Raw genomic sequence first — 25,910 nt, forward strand, 5'->3', positions numbered from 1 at the left:
GACCTGCATTACACATATCAACCCCCAATGCTCTCCCAGTCTGTGGTGACAAGGAACTATGCCAATAATAGACATGGCACATCTGATTCACTCTGACCTTGGCAGCCCTCAGAGGTCACCGTTCCTCTCCAATACATCACCCATAAAGAAACCCTAGCCTGCCTGATAATAGTGCTATGGTAGCTGTATCATAAACACATATGGTCCTGCAGCCGCCACCATGATGTGTAATGCATCTCTATTAAAGTCGGCTTGGGAGTTAAGACGTGGAACATAGAAGCATTAGCGTAGGATTACAGGTAGTGAACCTTTATGTGTATTTCTTTGTTTTACTTTACTTTCATACAGTATTCTGCAGTGCTCGTATTTTGTATATTTCAACTTCTCTTAAATAATTATCTGAGCATTTCCTTTCAGCTTGTAGTATGGCTCCTCAATACTTGGCGATGCAGACATCTGATTCAGTAGAGTTGATGGAAGATGGAAATACCTGCAGTGCTTACTGAATACACGGTATTCTCCGACTTAGCAACAGATAAGGACATACAATCTACTTAGTCATTCTGCTAGGGTACTGTAGTCATTTCAGTACAAGAAGCATGTTCAGAATAATCTATGTCACTATGGAGATACTGTACAATATCTCTAACCTCCATTCCCAAACATAGAACATATGAGTAGCAGATGATAGAAGTCAGCAACAGAATGAAGGAAAGCTTCAGGATTGAATGAGATAGTAAGGAATGGAATCAATCATTGAGAGGCACAGTGGCAGCAAGGACATTGGGCTTGTCAGACTATTCCACTGCCCACATTTGATCTATACAGAAAGCCTCAGACTCTTGGCTGGAGAAAGGGATGGAAATGGAAGGTTGGAGGCAAAATCGAAATATTGAAAGCTGTCTGGTGAGATGGCTATGTTTCGGAATAAAATTGTTTTCGTCTTTTGAAATGAAAGAATTTGACATGGCATATATTCCAGAGAGGACAATACGGAAGGGAAAAAATGTTTTAGTTAAGGTTAAGCTATACTGAACTGATGGGTAGGATGTCTGGCATACAGTATCACAAAAAATGAAAAGTAAAGTTATACTCTGAGAGGGGAGGTAGGCAAGAACATGCTGGTGGTAAGGATATTATCTCAGTTAAGGTGGGAGTGATGCAACAGTTTGAAAAGCATTTAAATGCTGACTGCTGGTAGAATTTATCTGGCACAAAATGTTCTGATAAAACTTGTCAGCATTTGCATTTTTATTGCTATTGTCCATTTGAATGTTCTCTCAAAAACTCACCGATAATGGGATGAGCATTTTGCAAGGCTGTGTATGAGCAGATGCTACCTCACCTAAAAGGCAGAACAGACATCAAATGCGATGCTACATTCCCTGTGAAATGAAAGAATCAAGTGCTTAAGTTACAGCTCTCCCATGTAATGTCACAGCTATGCCGGCACCCTTCTGGTTCGATTTACAGCAGTTCCCTGCCCTGGCAGGATGTCTTCTCCCACAGCAGCAGCCTGGCTGTGAAAGCTGCACCCTCCATCCGCCCACCCACAGTGATCCACAGGTTCCCTCACAAACAAGGATGCTGGAGTCACCAATACCCAACCAACCAACGGCAAGTGTTCCACTGGCAGGTGTCATATCATAGTATATTCCCAGTGGCTGGTGCCTTCATGGCCTGACAGCTTTACAGCTACTCACACTAACAATTATACATACAGTAGTGCCATGTATTAATATTTCTGAAATGTTCATGCACTTACTGGAGTTACTTCACATCAAAATATGAAGTTAGGATGGCTACTTTTGTGGATTAGAGTCAAATTTAATATTTAGAGTTATGTAAAGCAACAAAAAAAGAGTCCATAATACTAAACTATATCTGAAACCAACTTCACAAAAGATTCAAACAAACGCTTGTTCTGTCATTTTGAGACTTACTCTTTAATAATTGCCCCAACCAGATTAATAATAAAGTGTCTCTGGGAGCTGCGTCCATTGTCAAATATGAATCCTGTAGGAAGTGTACAAAGGGTACATGTGCTATAATGATACCTCGATTCATAATGTTCTGAATTGAATTAGCTATCGAGTATCTTTGTTCGGTTTCCTTGAAGCGAGTTATAATACGGTTCACTGCAGAGACATGTTGCACAATCAGGTCCCATAGCTGTTTTGTTCACACAGTGACACATTCAAGGTCTTTGCCTGTTACATAAATAGTTGAGAGACAAGAAGGTGCAGATATAGAAAGAGACAGCCGAATAGAAAAGACAGGTTATTTTCTTGAATACTCCCTCCACACTCGCTGTAATAATCACAGAATGCTAAGATTGACGGCTCCAAGGCGGGGGCCACTTAAATAAAACATCCACATGTATGTCGACACACTCCTGGACGGTCTGACAGCAGTTTATTTTGTCGGTTGACGTGATGATCCGATTCGAGTTGATAGTCATGACATGTATCTGTAGTGCATGTCTGATGAAGTATAAACCAGCTTACAGTGCAGAATGTGTTGTAGGGAGGCTCCAGCAGGGAGAATGCTGGCTTATAGTCAGCAACTATAATCTAATCTATTACAAGGAGAGGCTCAGGTATAGATGTAAAGATCAAGACTAGATTGGATACCATTCTCTAATTACTTTTGACACAATTACCCTTATAGAGCAATATGGGAGTCCTCTCTAAGGTCCTCTTAACTCAGTTAGAGTGCTCTCCTCTGAACTTTGCCCCAGACCCAATCCTTTGAGCAGACGGGGCACTCGCCCAAATTAATTAAGGTTTCAATTAGTCACGTCTAATGGACCCTCATCCAATACGGATTGGATGGGATACAGAGACTGGTGCCTTTAGGCTACTTCTAAAAGAAAGGCCTGTGAACTGAGTCATCCTCCTCAAAATAATCCAGGACCCATTCAAGATGCAGGTTTGATACCTGCAGGGAAATGAGAAGCCTGAACTGTAGCTTTCTTCCATTGATCATTAGTATTATTCCAAATAAGAGTCTCCCTTGGGGGTAAGCATCTGCTATAACAGCGCAGTATGTGGTGGGATTTAGGCTGAATTGAATTTAGACACGGAATGACTGTACTCATCCGTTCATATTACATTGATGAGCTAACTACAGTGTGTAAAGATTGGACAGTAGAAATGTAGTCTTTCATACCAGTGAGAACTCTCAAAAGGCATATTACGGTGAAGTGTTTGCCAAAATAGTAAGCTATTGTTAGAGCCAAGGGTTGACTAAGCCCTGGTGTGAGGAAAAATGGATTTGGATAACCAGTATTCAAACAAAGTTAAAAATGATTATTCCGCCAGTAGATGGCACTTTTCCCACTTCACATGGTCTACTATCTCACCTCCCACAATCCGGTTATCACTGAGATCACTGCAAACACCTCAAAGCCATTACTACAGCAGCCCTAACATGTAAAATGAAGCCTGTAAAAAGGAGACAGTCTATGATATGTTCTTTCTTCAAGTACTGTACATTCAGTTTCCAAAATGGTTTTTTAAACCCTTTCAAGCTATTTCAAGGAAATTCTCAACACAAGATCACATTACACTAGAAAACAGCAACACACATCTCTCCGTCTGGTCAATAGCCTGTTCTCAGGCAGTGAAGGAGAATAATGTTCTCCTTCAGAGAACCGTGCATTCTGAGTCATGTTCAGTGTTGCCGTACATTATTTACAGAACAGGCTTATTTAACAGTGGTTTATGTCTGAGACAATAGTACCAATAGTCACCAGCAGCAGCTATGACCAATAGGGTCTCACCAAATATTATTCATGGTTTTAAGTACAGGTATGCTCAATTGTTCCTTCAATGTGTTTTCATACACAGTCTCAGCATTTACGAAACTGGCAAACGACTTCAGCGGAACGATTCTCAGTGTTCTCACAACACAAGATGGAATAGTAAATGTTACAAATACATCTTCAAATGAAATGCACCTCTTGATGAGTGTTGGGGAGGGGAGGCATAAAAACAGATGGTCAAAGATCCTACTTTAAAGGTGAGTGGCCTCAGGTCTAAGCTTTTGTTGTGAGCTGTAAAAGATAAACCGAAGCCTGTACCGTTCCTTTCCTCGCCTGAGTACGCTACAAAGTGAAGTGAAGGCAATTCTTCAATCTCATGTACTATGCGAGTAAATAAAACATTCCTTGTGCAATCCGTCACTCATTATGTGAATCAGAGCATCAGATATTCATATGTTAAATGGATTTCCAATTGTAACAATATTACAAGGCCCCACCCCCAACCAACGGTTCAATCTCCATCTTGGAACTTGACATGACTTGAAGGTCAACTGAGGTGTCTAGCTGGCTTCAACGTGAATGGGATGTGATGAAACAGAGAGCACAAATGAAGTTTCACGCAGGGCAACCTAGTCACAGCTTACTGTCAGCAGTGAGTAGAGAATCATCAGGGGTGTCTGTAATAAATGGGTGACAGCTGTCTCTCAACACGGCATCCATCTCCCTGTTTTAACTTACATTTATTTTGCCTCTCTCAATGCTAATTCGCTGCGGAGCAGGCTGCGCCAGCCTCTATTAACAGGCTAGTTTGCGCCGCGACACTAATCACACTCATTATTAATCATGAAGTGCAAACAAACCATTTACCCTTTTCAATATGGACGATCCCCTCATGAGGAATACGGCATGCTTCATCCATCTTGTGGCAAGGTCACAGTAAAATAGTAAGCAACGATATCCCACTTTGGTTTTATGATGTCACACTGCATTTAAGACATTACCATGGTGATATGGCGCTAACGTAATCATTAATAGTGCCTGCGGAGCACATAAGCAGGTCTGATCACTGCTCTCGGGGCTGAATGAAATAGAATGACTGAGACATAAACAGGCATTTTATTTAGTTCCGCCCTTGGGAGCACTGATCATTTCTACCTTCACATTACTGGAACGCAGGGATGGAAAAATCACCACAGGAACAAGGCCTATATATGTTTCAGTTTGCAAGTCACAACAGCAGCTTGCACGAGAGTACGCCTTTGAAGAATGGGAAAGAAAGGGTTAAATCCCCTCTGATGAGTTTGAGAAGCATCAATGGCTGACTCTATAATGTTGTTTTATGATCACTTTACATGTCCACCTAAAGGCTCCCTCTAGAACTCCATATTTCATAGTCTAATCACAGATGGTCTGTGGTAATCCATTCAAATGACTCTTCAATTCAATTAATTACTGGTCCAGGTGGACTAGAACCGGGCACTTAAAGCTAGAATCCTTAATTGAAGCAATAACAAAGCGCCACCCCGCCTGTGTTTTGGTAAAAAGCTGAGGGAGGACCTGGAGAAATGTAACCATTCTCTAATTCATAGACAGAGATGTGGATGCAAGGACCGACCATCCATGATATCAACACTATAGTTTTACATTTTCTTTTAAGGCTATACAGTGTTTGTTTACATTTACATTGTTTACAAGCATTGGAGTAAAACAAGCTTGTATTCTGGGTTCTGATGGGGTACAACTGTTGAACTAAGCTCATGACGCATACACAGTATAAGTTCTATTTTTCAAGAATCAATGGGTATAAACTGAGCATACCAAACATTAGGAACACCTTCCTAATATACTGTAGAGTTCCACCTCCCTTTTGCTCTAAGAACAGCCTCAATTCGTCGGGGCATGGACTCTATGAGGTGTCGAAAGCTTTTCACAGGAACGCTGGCCCATGTTGACTTTAATGCTTCCCACAGTTGTGCCAAGTTAGCAGGATGTCCTTTGGGTGGTGGACCATTCAAATCAAATCCTATTGTATTTGTCACATGCGCCGAACACAACAGGCTTAAATGTAAATGTTTACTTACAAGCCCTTAACCAACAATGCAGTTTTAAGAAAAATAAGTAAGTAAAAAAATACACAAGTAAAACATTTGTCTAAAAAATAATTAAAGAGCAGCAGTAAAATAAGCGAGGCTATATACAGGGGGTATCGGTACAGAGTCAATGTGCGGGGGCACCAGTTAGTCGAGGTAAATGAGGTAATATGTCCATGTATGTAGAATTAATGTGACTATGCATAGATAATAAACAGAGAGTGGCAGCAGCGTAAAAAAGGGGGTGGGGTGGGGGGGCCTTCCTCTGATACCGCCTGGTATAGAGGTCCTGGATGGCAGGAAGCTTGGCCCAAGTGATGTACTGGCTTGTACTGGGGAATAGGCTTGTCGTGCCCTCTTCACGACTGTCTTGGTGTGTTTGGACCATGATAGTTTGTTGGTGATGTGCACACCAAGGAACTTGAAGCTCTCAACCTGCTCCTCTACAGCCCCGTCGATGAGAATGGTGGCGTGCTCGGTCCTCCTTTTCCTGTAGTCCACAATCATCTCGTTTGTCTTGATCACATTGAGGGAGAGGTTGTTATCCTGGCACCACACCTCCTCCCTATAGGCGGTCTCATCGTTGTCGTTGATCAGACCTACCACTGTTGTGTTGTCGGCAAACTTAATGATGGTGTTGGAGTCGTGGACAGGGAGTACACGAGGGGACATTCTTGATACACACAGAAAACTGTTGAGTGTGAAAAACTCAGCAGTGTTGCAGTTATTATCACAAATCGGTGAGCCTGGCACCTACTACCATACCCCATTCAAAGGCACTTAATTATTTGTCTTGCCCATTCACCTTCAATGGCACACATATACAATCCATATCTCAATTGTCTAAAGGCTTAAAAATCCTTCTTTAACCTGTCTCCTCCCCTTCATCTCCACTGACTGAAGTGGATTTAACAAGTGACATCAATAAGGAATCATAGCTTTCACCTGGATTCACCTGGTCAGTTTAAGTTATGGAAAGAGCAGGTGTCCTTAATGTTTTGTATACTCATGAGGACTGGAGCCGACTTGACCACCATCTCCTAGTGGCTAGTAATGTGTAGTCTACGGTGTTGTAGGTCCATTGCTGCTTTACATTCAACCTCAGCTGTTACGTTCAAGGATATTTGACGGCTGTTTCTTGTAGACTAAATATAGAACATGGAAAAATCAATTGTGTTGATTGAGCACCACTGGGCCCTGGCCTTTTCACAGGTGTTTGTGGATGTTTTCATTTGAATTCTCATAACTGTGTTTTTCCTCGAGTTCAGGCTGTAGTTATATGAATCGCAAAGCATCGCATTTACCAGGCTGCAGGAAAAGAACATTGACAGAATGCATCATCAAGCCTGTTTGCTGATTAAAATGTCGTTCTCTCAACCCAGGCTCTGTCAGGTGGATAGGATTGCACTGGGGAAATGTTACATATGTTTGCTTCATTGAAAGTGATAAAAGCACCTCAAATAAATCACAAGGTCACTCCTATGCCTCCAACCCTTAACCTGTCTCAACACTGAATACATGAATACATTGCCCCCACAGCATCAATTTAGTATTGATACCTGTATATGTTATGTATGAAACTTACAAAAAAAATAGGTGCCATTTGTCTTTCTCTGGGTGCCAACATATATACACTACCAGTCAAAAGTTTGGACACTTACTCATTCAAGGGGCTTTCTTTATTTTGACAATTGTCTACATTGTAGAATAATAGTGAAGACATCAAAACCATGAAATAACATATATGGACATATGTAGTAATCCAAAATATATTTTATATTTGAGATTCTTCAAAGTAGCCACCCTTTGCCTTGATGAGAGCTTTACACACTCTTGGCATTCTCTCAACCAGCTTCAAGAGGTAGTCACCTGGAATGCATTTCAATTAACAGGTGTGCCTTGTTAATTTGTGGAATTTCTTTCCTTCTTAATGTGTTTGAGCCAATCAGTTGTGTTGTGACAAAGTAGGAGTGGTATACAGAAGATAGCCCTATTTGGTAAAGGACCAAGTCAATATTATTGCAAGAACAGGTCAAATAAGCCTATCATTGCTTTAAGACATGAAGGTCAGTCAATACGGAACATTTCAATAACTTTGAAAGTTTCTTCAAGTGCAGTCGCTAAAAACCATGACAGCCAGATGAAACTGTCTCTTATGAGGACCGCCACAGTAAAGGAAGACCCAGAGTTACCTCCGCTGCAGAGGATAAGTTCATTAGAGTTACCAGCCACAGAAATTGCAGCCCAAATAAATGCACCACAGAGTTCAAGTAACAGACACATCTCAACATCAACTGTTCAGACGAGACTGAGTGAATCAAGCCTTCATGATTGAATTGCTGCAAAGAAAACACTATTTAAGGACACCAATAAGAAGAGACTTGCTTGGGCCAAGAAACACGAGCAATGGACATTAGACTGTTGGAAAGTCCAAATTGGAGATTTTTGGTTCCAACCGCCGTGTCTGTGAGACGCAGAGTAAGTGAACGGATGATCTCTGCATGTGTTGTATTTGGCGCACGTGACAAATAAACTTTGATTTGATTTGTGTGGTTCCCACTGAAGCATGGAGGAGGAGGTGTGATGGTGTGGGGGTGCTTTGTTGGTGACACTGTCAGTGATTTATTTAGAATTCAAGGCACACTTAACCAGCACAGCATTCTGCAGCGATATGCCATCCCATCTGGTTTGTGCTTCGTGGGATTATCATATGTTTTTCAACAGGCACATGACCCAAAACACATCTACAGGCTGTGTAAGGGCTATTTGACCAAATAGAATGAGGGAGGGCTGCATCAGATTACCTGGCCTCCCCAATCACTCGACCTCAACCCAATTGAGATGGTTTATTATGAGGTGGACCGCAGATTGAAGAAAAAGCAGCCAACAAGTGCTCAGCATTTGTGGGAACTCCTTCAAGACTGTTGGAAAAGCATTCCTCATGAAGCTGCTGGAGAGAATGCCAAGAGTGTGCAAATCTGTCACCAAGGCAAAGGGTGGCTATTTGAAGAATCTCAAATAATAAAATATATTTTGATTTGTTTAACACTTTTTTGGTTACTACATGATTCCATATGTGTTATTTCATAGTTGTGATGTCTTCACTATTATTATTCAATGTAGAAAAATCTAAAAAGAAAGAAAAACCCTTGAATGAGTAGGTGTGTCAACTTTTGACTGGTACTGTATATATATAAAAAAAATCTACTCAGAAGACTGGTATCTGATAGTACCAACCTGGTCTCAGAGAATTTTGTATTATTCTGTATGTAAATCCAATACTCTCCATTTAGTGTCACAATTGTCGTAATGATTGGACCAAGGAGCAGCGTGCGTAGAGTTCCACATATTTGTAATAAATAGAAATTCATCAAACAAAAACAATAAAGCACAACCGAACTGTGCCACTACTGGTGTGCACAAAGGCAACTTACTGTAGACAAGATCCCACAAACACAATGGGGAAAATGGCTACCTAAATATGATCCCAAATCAGAGACAACGATAAACAGCTGCCTCTGATTGGGAACCATATCAGGCCACCATAGAAATACAATTCACCTAGATGACCCACCTAGTCACTATCATGCCCCAACCAACATAGAGAATAAACAGCTTTCTATGGTCAGTGAGTGACATTTAGTATGATATGTTATGCTTTGTATGGCATGTATTCCTTTTTCTAAAAGCTTTAATATTGCGTATAGATTGCTACTTCCATCAATGTAATTGTCTGCATCATTTCCAATCCCCCATATATTTTTGGAGGTAAATATATATATCTATATACATACATACACATACCCACATACACTGTATATATATATATATATGTATATGTATATATATATATATATATATATATATATATATAAAAACATCCATACATATACACATATATACATACATACACATACATGTATACATATATACACATACACACTTTTTTCTTCCTTTGTTATTCCCCGCAAACCCTACCACCCCTCCCCCAATTGGAGTAAACTAATAAACAATAACACTTAGGCTTCTACTGCCGGCTTATACATAGTATACACATTTTACAGAGGCAATCTATTTTACAATAGTTATATTTTGTTTGTTTTTAGTCCTGGCGTTCCTCTATTTCTGATGTTCATCCAGTTTAATTTCTATTTGCCATATATTTGTAACTGTGCTATTTCACAAAAGTTCTGATCCTATATTAATTTTACAGACCCCGTATGTTTGTTGTTATTAGTCCCACCCTTCAGCTCCATTCAACCCCTCCCATCTATCTCTTAACACCATCCATATTGGATTTCTATTTGCCATATATTTTTTCACTATGCTGTGATGCTTCACAAAAGTACTGAACCTTTCTATTCTCATAGTTTCTACAGATTGTAAATTAAAGATATTTTTTTTTTGCTAAAATAGTTATTACATTTTTGATCGATTGACTTTGACTTTTCAAATTAGTTTTAGGTAAATGTTGCAATTCTTCAGCCATTCCTGGACCTGTGACCATAAAACGAGCCACATGCAGTATGGACAGTACCAAAATAAATGATCTAATGACTCTGCCTCCTCGCAGCAAAATCAGCAGAGCTGGGAAGATTGTATCCCTCATATATGGCATGTATTAATTTGTGGATGTCCATCCCCGATTTTGAATGATATGTTATGAATTCCAATTAGTTTTATATGTTACGAATTTGCTAAACTTATGACATTTTACAAATTCCAGCTACGTGGCTAACGTTAGCTAGGCTAGGGGTTAGTGGTAAGGGTTAAGATTAGGAGTTAGGTAAAAAGGTTAAGGTTAGGGGAAGGGTTAGCTAACATGCTAAGAAGTTGCAAAGTACCTACAAAGTAGGTTGTTCATGATGAGATTCAAACTCGCAACCTCCGAGTTGCTAGACATTTGCGATATACACCCACTTATCCACCTCGACCAGCCTTAATAATAAGTAACCAACCGTCTGCTCTGACCATACCAAACGTAACATATCATACTAATTTGAGTGTCCCTGATTTACATTTACTATGTTACATCTAGTCTATGAGACCAGGCTGATAGTTCTTGTTCCTCTCACCATTAGAGATAATATAGATCTGATAAGCTTTCACAAACTAAACCTTATCAGAGGTGTGATTGGCGTTTCTTCATATTCTCGCCGTCCAGAGTGCAGTGGCACTACGGTGCTAAATGTCAGTCAGTAGAGATGAGAAGCAGTTTAAAGCTGATGCTGCACAGACCTACTCTACTCTTTTTAAATGACTCGTATAGATAAAATGATTGTGCAGGGGAGTTCATGGCCATGGGAGGGAAAAGCACCAGGGATCCCCTTGATGATGGAAATTGTGACATTTGGCATATGCAAATGTGCAGATTTTTGCTGCAGAACAGCATTCATGAGACAGTAGGAAACATATTTACAACAAAAAGTATTTTTTTGTGTGAGACATATTGCATGTGGCTTGAAAAATAACAGCCCTACAGCGACGGATCTCATCATTTCAATTCTCGCTTGAGGTATTTTGCAATAAGTTCACCTATACAGTAGCCTTCACAGAGTATGATATTCTTATAATACGTTTTTTTTTCTCCAGATAAATGCAATTTTGAGGAAGAATGACCTTACTGAACAGTATATGTGTTTGAGATAGTATATTACCAGCACAAACATATGAGACAAACAATAAATAGGAAGCCTGTATGTGATTCAAGGCCACAGGTGAAGGGAGCATGAAGGTCAGCAGTGGAAATCTATTCCCAGTCTATGCCAGTCATCGTTCTCTGATGTCATGAGCATGTCTTCCAGGGGGGGTTCTCAGTCCTCTAGTCTCACTAGCAGTGGAAGATGTACTGTCCCCACTGGGGGCTTTAATGATAGGGCCTGGATGTACAGAATAAAGAAAAACAAATAAAACCTCCCCTGTCTCTATAATTTAGAGGGTTAAGGTTTTAAACACTGCCATACTGGTTTCTTACTATTCTCTATTTTGTGTCATATTGCACAAAATGCCACAGTGAATCTTGATCTCAATCGCCTCTACAGTACCATGGGAACAATAGGCGATGTTCCATAGTTTTACCACAGCATTTTTTCTGGACAGGCATCTGTCCCTTGTGACACGTGTAAAAGAAAGCAGCTTGGCACAGAGGACCCTCACCTCTTTCATACGTCCTTAACATCCGTCAAAGCAAAGTGTCAAACACAGGTTCAAAGTGGTCATTAAAAACCATACTCACAGTCTTCGTATTTTCTCCTCAGTTCTAAGGCTCAGTTAGAGGAGCTAAATAGAATGAGTGCATGGACTTGAAGTCGACCCCTTGGATCATCCTCAGATGAGAAGTTAACATGTTGCTTTTTGCTAAAGTAGGGCTCCCGAGGGCAGTACATCACCACTGTCTATACTGGAGAGATTAAATCAACGCCAGTCAATTGATCTAGCTATCCAGGCGTTCACATTGATGTGTTCAACTGTGATAACATTTTGAAGTCTTTCCAAATGTGCCACCCTCGCTCGTGATTGACAAAGACACATCAAAAGCCAGTTTGTCTCACATTGAAATCTAGTTGCCATGGACACTGACATTGTTTGAAATCAAAAGGAAAAGGAAGTGTCAATATTAGCTCCAGTTTGAAATTATGATAAAAAAAATTGTAATAGGTAAAAATCATTAAAACATGAAAGACCGATAGATTTAATAGTTCTAATTCTGCTCCGGATGTGCATAATCAATATCATATTTTAGTGACCCTTGCATTGGTGAGCATATTATAACTATTGATGGTTTGACCTTATGGACTCAGGAAAGATTGCTCTTCATAGTATCTACAATTCAGTCTATACACAATTGTGTAAGTTCTTAGATGCCTTCTTCGAAGATTGACAGAGAGCAGCATACCACCATGTGTTTGTCACACCGTGATCTGTTTCACCTGTCTTTGTGCTTGTCTCCACCCCCCTCCAGGTGTCGCCCATCTTCCTCATTATCCACAGTATATTCAGTGTTCTCTGTTTGTCTGTTGCCAGGTCGTCTCCTCTTGTCAGGTCTTACCAGTGTGTTTTCCTGTCTCGCTGCTTTCTCACGGTCTGTTTCTCCGGATCTGACAATTCTGCCTGCCCTGACCCCGAGCCTGCCGTGATGTTCTGTACCTGCCTGACTCTGACACGTTTATGAACCTCTGCCTGTCCTGACCCTGAGCCTGCCTGCTGTTCTTTACCATATTGTCTCTGCCCTGGATTACGGACATCTGCCTGCCTTTGACCTGTCTTTTGTATGCCCCCTGTTTGGGTCAGTAAACATCTGTAACTCTAGCTGTCTGCATCTGGGTCTTATCCTGAGTTCTGATAGTGTTGTATTGTGTTAAACGACAGAGATTTGAGCCTTTACCTTAGCAGCAGACAACATGGCTATCGGTGGTTCTACCAACAGATTCCATCCCTTTAGGGTTTAGCAAGGAGAGTTTGAGGCTTTCTAGCAGTAAACCTTGGTTAAATTCCTGTTGCCATGCTGTTTATTCTCCACTGCCCTCAGATTCTCCACGAAGTGAAAAACATGACAATTGAGGTACTGACTACAAGTTCTAAGAGAATATGTTCATAGTAGTGGTATGTATTTTAGTGAAATTCCACCAAATAATTTCAAGATTGGCCCATTTGAATCACTTTACCATTCAGTCTCTAGAGCTGGTACTCAAGCATAGGGAGGGTTGTGTTTTTTTATGTTGGGCACAGGGGCGGGTAGTGTGTTTCTTCCCTGGTTTACATTCACTCTTTTGCAGGTTTTACTATATGTTTTCTGCCATCCTAGACACATTTCCTCATCTGCTTATATAACAGGTTAACATTTAAGTCATAATGCCCTCAAAGACAGTGTTTGCAGGATATATTGGAACGGTTTGCCGGCCCTCCACTTTGTCTCGGGCCTAACACCCGTGCCAATATATCCTCCAAACACCGGTTTTGAGGGAATTATCACTTTTATACAACGGGTTACCAACATATTCAAATAATATTTTCATTAAAATATTTTTTTTAAATTAGTTTAATCATTCTATTTAATCCTTCCACCAGATATAGTCCCGACATAAATCTAGGGTTGCTACCCAAGCCGGCTGGTCGTTCGTTCTATCGGTTCGGTTGCCAGAGACGCGACCCTGTCATTCAGTCTTTTTGTTCTGTATCTATGGACGCGACCCAGTCGTTCTTTCTAAATGTTCCATTGCCATACTGGCTGGCAATGTTCTTATCCCTTGCTTGATAGCTAGCCAACTATAGCTAATTTACAGTCATGTCAAACAGTGAAGACAGAATAACAACAGTAGCTGCATTTGTTTAAGCTGTTTTCTAGTGACATTTATTTGGATATATTCATAACAATGAGCTAATGAGGCACGATTTCGCCTGGCATAGAAAATGTGTTCACTCATCAGGACACTGCTGTTCAGAGGAGCTAGCCAACAACACAGCTAACAATTTTACTTCAAACTGAAGCTGGAAAGACTGCAAACTACCTGCACTTTGTTTTGTTATACCTTTCTTCAATTGACATTCCTTTGTATATATCAATACAAATTATACCAGCTGATTCATGATTTCGACTGGCTGGGAATCGCTGTCTGCCTGTCTGTCTCATCCTGACTCCCGACCCCTACACCTTCTTTACTATGGGACAGCTGGAGAACAAAGTTTAATATGGAAATAATGTTGCAAATGTTGGAGAGACAGCAAGGTTTATACAAATCTCCGCTGTTGAAAACTAAATGTTGGTCTAAAAGACATGTAAGATAATGTCTAGATGCTTTTTTTAGTGGAAATCAAGTTTATAAATTGCCTGGTTGGGCTGATGAGACACTGGATAGCACAGTGAGATGGAACAGAGTAAATAGTCATTTTAACGTCATAGATAGCTGGTGGAATAGACACCAGCTGGAATGCTTTTTTAACCAATCAGCATTCAGGATTAGACCCATCCGTTGTATAAAGTCTACCAGACTGTCTATCCTGTACTCTATCCACCATTCATAGTGACAATAGTGGTAGGTGGATCGTTTGTCCAGATCTGCATTAGGCTAACTAGCAATCATACCACACATAAAAGCATTCAAAGCGTCATCAATTTTCCATATATCCACAAGAACAAATAGCTACAGCTGATAGGCAGCGGAGAAACCAGGTGCATAATTGCGCATGAAAGGACAGTGAAGACATGACACATCCAGCTCAAAAAGCTTTCCTATTGATCTAGTTTAGGGACATTTCTAGTATCCTACCTATAGTAGTCTACAACACCACAATACAATGAATAATTGCATTATTATACTCTAGGCTGCAGGGGAAATGTAACTGAATAACAGCGGAAAAGCCCTGTAATTTGAATGTTTCATTTAATTTTTATTTTTTAATTTTTTTTATTCAACTTTATTTAACTAGGCAAGTCAGTTAAGAACACATTCTTATTTACAATGATGGCTTACCCTGGCCAAACCCAGACGACGCTGGGCCAATTCTGTGCCGCCCTATGGGATCGGTGGATCAGTTGTGGGTCTACTCTCTACAGTTTATAAGGTCCAGAAAGGAACAGTAGCAAGCCAGTATGGGTGTATTTTTACTTCTGTTTTATATTCTATTTTACTAAGCTGCGCTGTCTGTTGCAGATCATCATTCTCCCAAGTCCTATAATAGTGTGGCCACATACGCTCCTGGCAGTCCCAGTTATTCGGGAAAGCTTAACACATTCTCTGCCTCCTCTCCAACCCGAACCTCAATATTTGTAATTGAACTATTCAAATGTATTTTTTATATGTGGCAGAAACACAACTAGTCATAATGTTTGAATTGGACTAAGCTACTTCAAGATTCTCTTGTAGGTATGCTCACGTTCAGCCAAAATATAATTTCAGCTCCTCAAAATGGCTTGACATTAACTAGGTTTCCATCCAAACGTTTTATGCGAGGAAAGTACATGTTGTATGAAAAATGTCATGGGAAAGCATACCATTTCTTATGTTACAGATGAAATAATTATGAACTTCACAGGGCGGTGAAAGTGCACAATGATGAGCTTGATGCGCCTTTCAATAATTCTTATTCTGGTGTCATAATGATCGATGCTTGGCTGTAGTTTGACAAACAAAAATAATATTGCACTTTTGTCCATAATAATCTGATCATGTAGCCTATACCCGCACTGTGTCTGTGAGCTGTTGTCTAGAGCACACATGCCAATACCAGAGTGGACACGTTCACTATACGTACGCAATATTTTTGGAGACAAAACCAGTAGACCTAGAGTTGTAAATGCAATGGAAATCCATTTAACTTGTATTTATTTATTCAGTACATGAGAATTTAACCACAAAATGTATTTTTATGTGCACTACGTATTTATGCACATAATTTTATCTGCAACAAATTAAATTAGATGGAAACACAACTCTGATGGGACAACACAATTTCACACTCACGTGCAAATATGTTAGGGAATGGGGATACATTATCATTATGGGAAATGAAATAACCAATAAGTGTGGGGAAACAGAAGACCCGCAAAAAAATCTGCTTGGTTTAAATTCCCCTGGTGCAACTGAATGGCATTTGCAACTATAACGAGTCTGTACTGTGATCAATTATGCCACATCAATGCAGTGTAACAGGTTAATGTAAAATAATGAATTATGTTGACTTACACTTATGGCACTTCCAATGATTAGTATGGTCAGGTCAATCATGTTATATACTTAGGCTCTTGTAACAAGGCATATGCCAGCATTGTAGACCTACTGCCTCGGCCTAGAGGCCTACTTAGCTTTCATGGCAACGGCTGTTAGAGCTCAGTTTGCCATGTATGAGCCCTGGTTAGCGTCCTCGTTGCAGCTTTCACTTTCTTCCGCTACATTGATGGCAGCGTTGGGATTACGTTCAGCTCACACCTATTTATGTGATCTAGTGGTGGGAGGTATTCTGTTCTTCAACATTGTGTTGGGTGTAATTACATTGATATATTTAGTGAACAATGGATAAGCAACAATGGGCGTGACGGATAGAAGTAGTCACCACAGGTATCATCAAGCCTTACATCAAAGTTGCCTGAAGCTGAATGGAAAGTGCAATGCCCTCACCAGTTATTCAGAAGTTAATCCTCTGTATGTCCAATTTACATAAGGTAAAAACAAACACATTCTACACCTTTACAAATAACCTGTTTAAAGTGTTATTACAAACATGTTCTTTTGTTACTAAAGCTTATACATCTAATAACCTGACAAGGATCCACATCATATGGGTAGACAGATGATGTAAGTGCGTTCTGCAGCAAAACACAACTATCCTTTTTTTAGGATGCAAACCAACAATATGAATCCTGTTCTGATCTAATGAGATGGATGTAGGATTTTTTACGGCCTAGAATCGAGGCCTTTCCCAGTCATGAAGGATGAAGCTAGGCCTCTCTTGGTTCTCATTGGCAAAGACTGAACTCAAATTAGGGGTAATATGTCAGACTCTCCTATACCGTTTTGCCCAACATGTTATACCCCAGAGGTTGCAAATATACCCTTTTTAAGGTGATAGAACTTGTATCATTATTATAGGGCTGCAAAACCCAAACTGAGCATTTCTCACTTGAAATGGCTGCTGACATTTCAGACTCTCCTATACCACATTTCCAAACATCTTATAGGTTGTGAATAAACCCTTTTTAAGCTGATACAATTTGCATCATTATTATAGGGCTGTGAAACCTATTGCCGAATGGTTTCATTTATTTATGGAGAGCAATTTCCGTTTTATAACAGGTAGTTTCCATTTATTTACAGTAGAATGTTGACTCATTATTGCTTTCTTCAGTGGAAATACAGAATATGTACAAAAATACCAAATATACCAAAAGCTAAATCAGGTAGAGATTTTGGGCTATTTAACCATGTAATCATTACTGAAACATGCAAACTACAAACACTTAACCAGTTAAAGATAATGAACACATGACAACTAGATACAAATATTTTAATAAAAATTCTGAATACAAACGTCAAGAGTTGGCTACAACATAAGTTTAAAAAAAGGGAGTGTGTGTATATGTGTGTTGCTGTCTAAGTGTATAATGGTGTGTATTATATAATTATATCATTTCCCAACATAACATTGTATCCATATTCCCCAGTCAAATATCTTCATTGATACCACAAAAAAAGGAAAAAAATCTGCATTTTTTTCTCCAATCTGGCAACCCTCATAAAATTCGACATACAGCACATTTGGAAGGTATTCAAGACCCCTTGAATTTTTTCACATTTTGTTACGTTACAACCTTATTCTAAAATGAAATAAATTGTTATTTTTCCTAATCAATCTAGACACAATACCCCACAATCACAAAGCAAAAACTGTTTTTTAGAAATGTTTGTCAATTTATTAAATAAAAAATGGAAATATCACATTTACATAAATATTCAGACCCTTTACTCGGTACTTTGTTGAAGCACCTTTGGCAGCGATTACAGCCTCGAGTCTTCTTGTGTATGACGCTACAAGCTTGGCACACCTGCATTTGAGGAGTTTATCCCATTCTTCTCTGCAGATCCTCTCAAGCTATGTCAGGTTGGATGGGGAGCGTTGCTGCACAGCTATATTCAGGTCCCTCCAGAGATGTTTGATCGGGTTCAAGTCCGGGCTCTGGCTGGGCCACTCCTGCGCTGTCTTGGCTGTGTGCTTAGGGTCGTTGTCCTATTGGAAGGTGAAGCTTCACCCCAGTCTGAGGTGCTGAGCGCTCGGGAGCAGGGTTTCATCAAGGATCTCTCTGTACTTTGTTCCATTCATCTTTGCCTCGATCAAAGTCTCTCAGTCCCTGCCGCTGAAAATGCTACCACCACCATGCTTCACCGTAGGGATGGTGCCAGGTTTCTTCCAGATGTGACACTTGACATTTAGGCCTAAGAGTTCAATCTTGGTTTCATCAGACCAGAGAATCTTGTTTTTCATGGTCTGAGAGTCGTTAGGTGCCTTTTGGCAAAGTACAAGCAGGCTGTCATCTGCCATTTACTGAGGTTTGGCTTCCGTCTGGAAGGTTCTCTCATCTCCACAGAGGAACTCTAGAGCTCTGAGTGATCATCAGGTTCTTGGTCACCTCCCTGACCAAGGCCCTTCTCCCCCGATTGCTCAGTTTGGCTGGGCGGCCAGCTCTAGGAAGAGTCTTGGTGGTGATGGAGGACACTGTGTTCTTGGGGACCTTCAATGCTGCAGAAATGTTTTGGTACCCTTCCCCAGATCTGTGCCTTTACACAATCCTGTCTCCGAGCTCTACGGACAATTCCTTCGACCTCATGGCTTGGTTTTTGCTCTGACCTGCACTGTCAACTGTTGGATCTTATATAGACAGGTGTGTGCCTTTCCAAATCGTGTCCAAACAATTAAATTTACCACAGGTGGACTCCAATCAAGTTGTAGAAACATCTCAAGGATGATCAATGGAAACAGGATGAACCTGAGCTCAAAATCGAGACTCATAGCTAAGGGGCTGAACACTTATTGTGAAGAAGGTATTTTGGTTTTAGATTTTTTTATTAAATTTGTAAACATTTCTAAAAAACTGTTTTCACTTTGTTATTATGGGGTATTGTGTGCAGATTTCTGACTATTTTTAATTTTGTATCCATTTTAGAATATGGCTGTAACGTACCGAAATGTGAAGAAAGTCAAGGGATCTGAATACTTTCCGAAGGCACTGTATATATATAAATAACAGTGGGAAGCAAAAAAGGTAGTGTAGAACATCATTGCCCATCATGCATTACTCTAATAACTTTCAAAACATTGTTCCGAGGTTTGCCTCCCCAAAATGTATTTTCCTCTGAATGAAGTCACATAAAAATGTGTCTTTTCACACAAATTAAGACACAAAAATGCACGAAATCTGCTGAAATACTTTTTTTGTACATATTTCACGAATTGAGTGTGAGATTGTGTTGGATGGGAAAAAATATTGTTTTTATGCAAATGTTTGAACATCTTTTGCCAATTGGATGGAAACCTAGCTGTAAACACCATAAAGACTCTGGCAAGTGCTCTAATCCAGTGTCACTTTGATTATGCCTGCACATCAAGGTTCAACAGCAGCCCCAAACATCTAAAGAACAAGCTACAGACCAGCAAAAACAAGCTTGTAAGAATTGTGCTTGAACTACCCTCTCATACTCATCTGGAGGTTAATAATTGTAAGCAGCTAGGATGGCTATCTGTGGAAAATATAGTTATAGTATTAATTCAAATTGATCTGGTCAACAGAATTATCACAGATTCAGCCCCCAGGTACCTATCCAACTATTTGTTATTTTCTAGAGCTTTCCACCAGAAAAATACCAGAGCCAGAGAGTAATATTAACTGTTTTAAATATAACAGTCTACCTGGTAAGAACAATTAAGCAATAAGGCACGAGGGGGTGTGCTATATGGCCAATATACCACGACTAAGAGCTGTTCTTAGCGCCCGAAGTCGGTATGCTTTGTTAATTGGCTGTGTGGTGCATTGGCACAGAAACCTGTTAATGGAAAATTTGTTGCATATATTTTATATAACTATAAGTATGGCATCAAAATGTAGAAAATCTGATTTCTCCCTAGCTTATCATGGTCTGCAGTCGGCTCTGGTTGTAGTGTAGGCCTAGTGAAACAAGCAGGGAGAGCAAGCTCGTCCGTGGTGGTCTGTGAACCCTCAACCTTCTGGCCCGTAGCCCTGCGTGGCATCGACTATGTCACAAAAACATGCCAGTATGGCAAAGTTGATGTTTATCCATGTTTATAAACACAGGGTTGCTACAGTTGCTTTTATTTGTGGTCCTTAACATAATTTCTTATCAATTCTATGAGGGTGGACGGTGTGCATTTTTATTTTTACAGTTCAATGGGAGGGTCAGGTGAAAATATGTGTAACCTTGGGGAGGGGGGTGCTTATTTTTATGATCCCCACCCAGTGAATTTAGAACTGACCCTTCAAATGAATTTTCTTTTGTTGGAGAATACCATGTCCTGTGAGGGCTTGTCTTGTCTCATGTAGTTATCCATGTGTATTGTGACCGGTAGATTAGAGATAGATTCCCCGGGATCCTCTTAGGGACACACATTACAGGGCAGCGTATCACCTGGAGGGAGTCATGCTAAGGTTGAATCCATGCCAGTCACTGGACTTACCTCTGCTATCTGGGTTAATGTCTCCGATAAGTAAAAGCATCTCTGGGATCCTCCAGCAGCATCAGTCCAGTCCTCATGGATCCTTCTTCTGGTCCTCTGGGGAAACACACAGATAATCAAAGGGTAAATCAAACAGCTCCTTTTTTGCTCTACACACAGGAAAACATATGGCAGAGTGCAATGTGTGAATGAATCTCTTAATAACTTTTGAGTGGTTTTAAAACATTTTTGTCTAAACAAAGATAGAAATCCATGTAGAAATCCATATTTTAGTATCTAGCCAGCTCACACTGCTGTTTTGGTTCAGAACAGGGTCGTTGGTTTTCGTAGTGTTCATAAAGGAGTGGTTCCCAACTCCGGTCCTCCAGTACCCCCAACAAGTAGAATGAGGTGTGTTTGTCTGGGGCTTCAACAGAAATGTATACTGTTGGGTGTACTTCAGCACCAGTGTTACAACCCCCTGTCATAAAGGATTGATTAGGGGAATTCATCTTAGGTGGGTGACCCTTATTACCTATAATGACCTATCATTGCCGGGGCTCTCTGCAATAGCAATTCATGAGCACGTCCAATAGCACAACCCTTTTTTTTAAAGGACTGATTTGATTCACTCTATAAACCTCAATTAACAGGAACAAGCTAATGAAATCCTGTATACCATATTCTGGCCATGCAATTTCCTGTGATCAGCAAACTGCTCGTACTAATTAAACAAAACTCAATTTGCTTTCCTCCCTCTAAATGGCTTCCCGTATAAACCCAATGACTATTTTCCATACTCACTGCCCAGGGGGAACATTGGTGCTCTCTCTGTTCATATTACAGAAAGGCAAGACAATGATGAGAAACGGATGCTTTGTACCCAGTATATGTCATTTGTTAGCTAAATAGAATATGATGTATAGCCCTGCTGTTGCCTTTACTCATGTTGGTATGATCTTGTTTATGAAGTCTCTATGCAACACTGCAGTAATGAAAAGTTCCTATATAGAGACACCTACATACATATTAACTCAAGCTTCAGATGAGTGCGCTATCAGTATTCATATTAGTACTCTTGTTGAAATGAAATGATTCTCTAGTCCCCTCTCCTGTGATCCACTGTTTGCGTGACATGCAGTATCTTGGGAAAAACACAGACAGAAATGCAATGTTGAACAGTAGCTAATGGAAATCTGAAACACTGCTAGAATTTCAATAAATCCGAGGACGATAGATAACACCATTCATTTAGTTGGTAAGGATGCAATTTGCATTCTGTTGAAAGAGGTGATAGTTTGAGTGCCCCGAGGCAGCTGCCATATAACGCAGGCGGGCCTATGAAGAAAAAAAAAAACGGCGGAAACAACAACAAAAAGAAGAGTTTGGGGAGTCTTGGGCGCTATTCTTTTAATTACTCATCATAATGACTCCATTTAGCTGTTCAATTACCCATTTCATGGCATTGAACAGGCCTGGGAAGCCCTGTGCCCTTGGCAGGATTGATCCTGCAGCTGCCCCAGCTAGCTACCCCAGCTAGCTGCCCCAGCTAGCTGCCCCAGCTAGCTACCCCAGCTAGCTGCCCCAGCTAGCTGCCCCAGCTAGCTACCCCAGCTAGCTACCCCAGCTAGCTACCCCAGCTAGTTGCCCCAGCTAGCTACCCCAGCTAGTTGCCCCAGCTAGCTACCCCAGCTAGCTACCCCAGCTAGCTGCCCCAGCTAGCTACCCCAGCTAGCCTACACGGCAGAACTGAAAACCCTTCCCTCGACTCAGACCCCTGGGAGAATACAAGGGTCTCTCAAATATTAACATGAAAAACATCACGTCTACATTGGTTTTCACTGTTATTAAACACAACCATAACTCAATACATCATTTTCCAGAGGAAAAAAACTGTAAACAGAGAAAAAATTATAAACGGACGAGAAGCATAAAAACCCCAGGGGGATTTCAAATGTAAGTAAATGTTGTTTCCTGCACATATGTGTAAAAAATCAATGAAGTAACTAAATGAAGGAAACAAAATAACAAGTAAACAGGAATCACATCACATCTCCTATTAGAGCAGAATCATCCCCTCCCCCCATGTTATCTCAGAGGCTGATGCGCTTCTCTACTCAGACAGTACATGTAGTTTTGACAGGATTCTGACCTATTTGTGATGTAAGTGTTTCTGAGGTGGGGCGTGGGGTGGGGGGTGGGCAGGGGGGAGCAGGAGCCCAGGAGGAGGTGCAGGCCCCATATGGCCTTGGGGAGCGAGAGAGCAGGAGTATATGGCACATCACCGGCACACTGACCCTGAGCACTGGAAGGCTGGGCATCAACTCAGTCTGATCTGACTGACCTGACTGACTCTGCTCAGCTGCTGACGAGTGCAGAGGGGCACACAGGGGTATGTGGACCAAAATAGCCCTGCTGTGGTCCACTTCAGTTTGAAGCAATTGCTCACAAATCACTGGCATGCACTTTCCTCCAAGATAGTGTTCCAAAAAAGAAGCTATGTTGCACTGGAAACGGATTCCCTTTGTGTCTGAAATAATATACTAATTTATTCGTTATTGACGACACCCTGGATACCATGTTTTCAATTTGTGATAATGATAGCAATATTACAGGACATTGCTACACGCGATTAGTGAAGTCCTTAGGTATTACTGTCTCAAGTTAATGATGTTCCCCATGAGTGTGGGGTTGAATTTCCTAGACCGTTAATAAATTATTGCTATGAAGTTACTGCACGTAGAACATTCTGTCTGCCAAGATACACAGATTGCATTACAATCTGTTCAATGTCAAATATCACACAAATTATAAAGGGAACCACAGGAAGTAACGGTAATGTCGTGGCATTGGTTATCCGTGGTAGTGGAATTAAGTTAAGGCCCGGGATTCAAGACACACAGATTACACGCATCACATCGATTTTATATCTTGGATGGAATGTCAACAATATGGATTCCCAATACATTGTTTTGTCTGGTTCGGTTATTCTTGTACTGGATTCACTGTGGAAGATGTGTAGTAGAAAGATGTTGCCAGTTAGTTGTGAGATAACCATCTGTCCATTCTACTCCCTCGGTCTGTCGACAAATAAATACAATGAATTCTGTACTAAAGAAGAACATGACAAGGCTGAACAATAGAAAATAAAACTGGGGCTGTTAATGTGGAAATCCAACATTTCCCAATTACACATTTAGTTGTCTATTCCCCTCTATGTTTAATACTTCAAAGCAGTGCATCACAAACTAGTGATGGTAATTACATTGTTATCTTAGTATTGCATTGCAACCCTTCTCTGAGGGACCTCAATGTGCTTGGTTCCGGCTGAGACTTTAACGACTGCACAAAGAAAACAACAGAGACGGGATGAGAGATTTCAGGATGGAACGGATGGATTCATCTGAAAACAAAAAGGGCACTGGAATTCCCCAAGAATTCAATGAATAATAAAATAAACCCTGGCCAATTCATTTAAAGATCATTTTGAACAGAAAGAAAATATGGGTTAGTATGTGTATCTTTGCTCGGAAAATATCCTATATTTAATCATGTGTGATATGTGTGATCTGCAGAAAATACAAATACAAAAATGAGATAAAAACTATAACCTTCCAGGTATGAAAAAATGCCATAGGTTCACAAAAGCTTTGTAGAGGAAGAAAGTGAATTGCTAAGTGCTTTGGCTTTTTGTACAAGAGCATAATTCCAATGGAATATTCCCAAAAGGGGTTGGAGACAGATGCAGCTCTACACAGCACAGTAACATACAGTGAAACCATAAGAATGATGTAAGGTTAACTGCATTTTTAGGACCTAGTCACATCAGCATTTCGCTGCACCTGCTATAGCACCTGCTAAACTGTGTACGCGACCAATAAAGTTTGATTTGATTTGAGGTGTCTTAAAAGAAAGACGGCCATAAGAGAGGGCTGAGGGCTTTGCGTCTAGCGGCTGGCCGTCTTGGAGGTCATTTTAAGAGGAGAAGTATGCAGTCGTGCATTCATGAGTATCCCTATAATTCTTCTCTGTGATGGGCTGAGATGCACACACTGTGATTATGCATAGACAATCTAAGTTTGGGGGGAAAAGACTGATTCCAGGAAGACCATATGGATTGTTTTCCCAGGAAACTATTTTTTTTTCTCGTATTTGTTGATTTCTCACTTTGTTGGGCTATGCACAAGATGCAGTAGGAAAATAGTTTTTTGTAAACTTGATTTCACATCTGAGTGAGTCAGTCTCTCCGTTAGTTAGACCTGGAGGCATGGAGGCGAGGAGCCACACTGTTAGTTCCCCATAGGGAGACTGAGAGACTGGACTTTTCTGATGGACCCGCAAACAGTAAGCCACTCGGAAAACAAAACACACCGGAATCCTTGAAATGAACATGCCAAAAATAGATTATACAGTATTATTGTCTACCATCAGGCAATGTAAATATTCTCTGTCTCTTCCAAACACATTTCAAACAAAATGGGTTCCTAGATACTTTTACTACAAGTTTACTGGTTCAATATTGAAGGTATATGGCATTATTGTACAAGCATGTGTACTTGGAATGTTAAGATGAGTTGTTATACTGAAAGAAATGTGAGACCAACACAACACGTGTGAGACACATTTCTTTAGTCCATGGGGAGCTGGAATCTTCAGGCGATCTCATTGAACCAACCACCAAAATGCTAGTAAGCTAAGAAACGAATCATAACAACAGGCTTATTAACGCCCGGCCTTAGTTAAAGGAAGGATCTCTGGACACAAGGGAGAAGCACTGTTCAAAGTTTTTTATTTGATATTTTTGCCAGAAATTTTTGTCAGCTTGACTAACTCATTTTTTCAGCTTAATGCTCATGACCAGCTGTAATAGTGAGGTTGACTGACTACTCTAGAAA

General features: G+C 40.4%; 1 protein-coding gene across 1 annotated transcript in view; it reads right to left on the reverse strand.

The window, feature by feature from the left end:
- The window catches only part of LOC139422211 (protein ELFN1-like), an 83,327-nt gene that overhangs the window by 15,097 nt on the left and 42,320 nt on the right, over window positions 1-25,910 (reverse strand). Inside the window, exon 2 of the mRNA XM_071173378.1 lies at window positions 21,037-21,132. The gene's annotated coding sequence lies outside the window, so the exon portion shown is untranslated. The remainder of the gene's footprint in view (window positions 1-21,036; window positions 21,133-25,910) is intronic.

This window comes from Oncorhynchus clarkii, chromosome 12 (genome assembly GCF_045791955.1).
Source record: "Oncorhynchus clarkii lewisi isolate Uvic-CL-2024 chromosome 12, UVic_Ocla_1.0, whole genome shotgun sequence".
NCBI classification, from domain to species: Eukaryota; Metazoa; Chordata; class Actinopteri; order Salmoniformes; family Salmonidae; genus Oncorhynchus; species Oncorhynchus clarkii.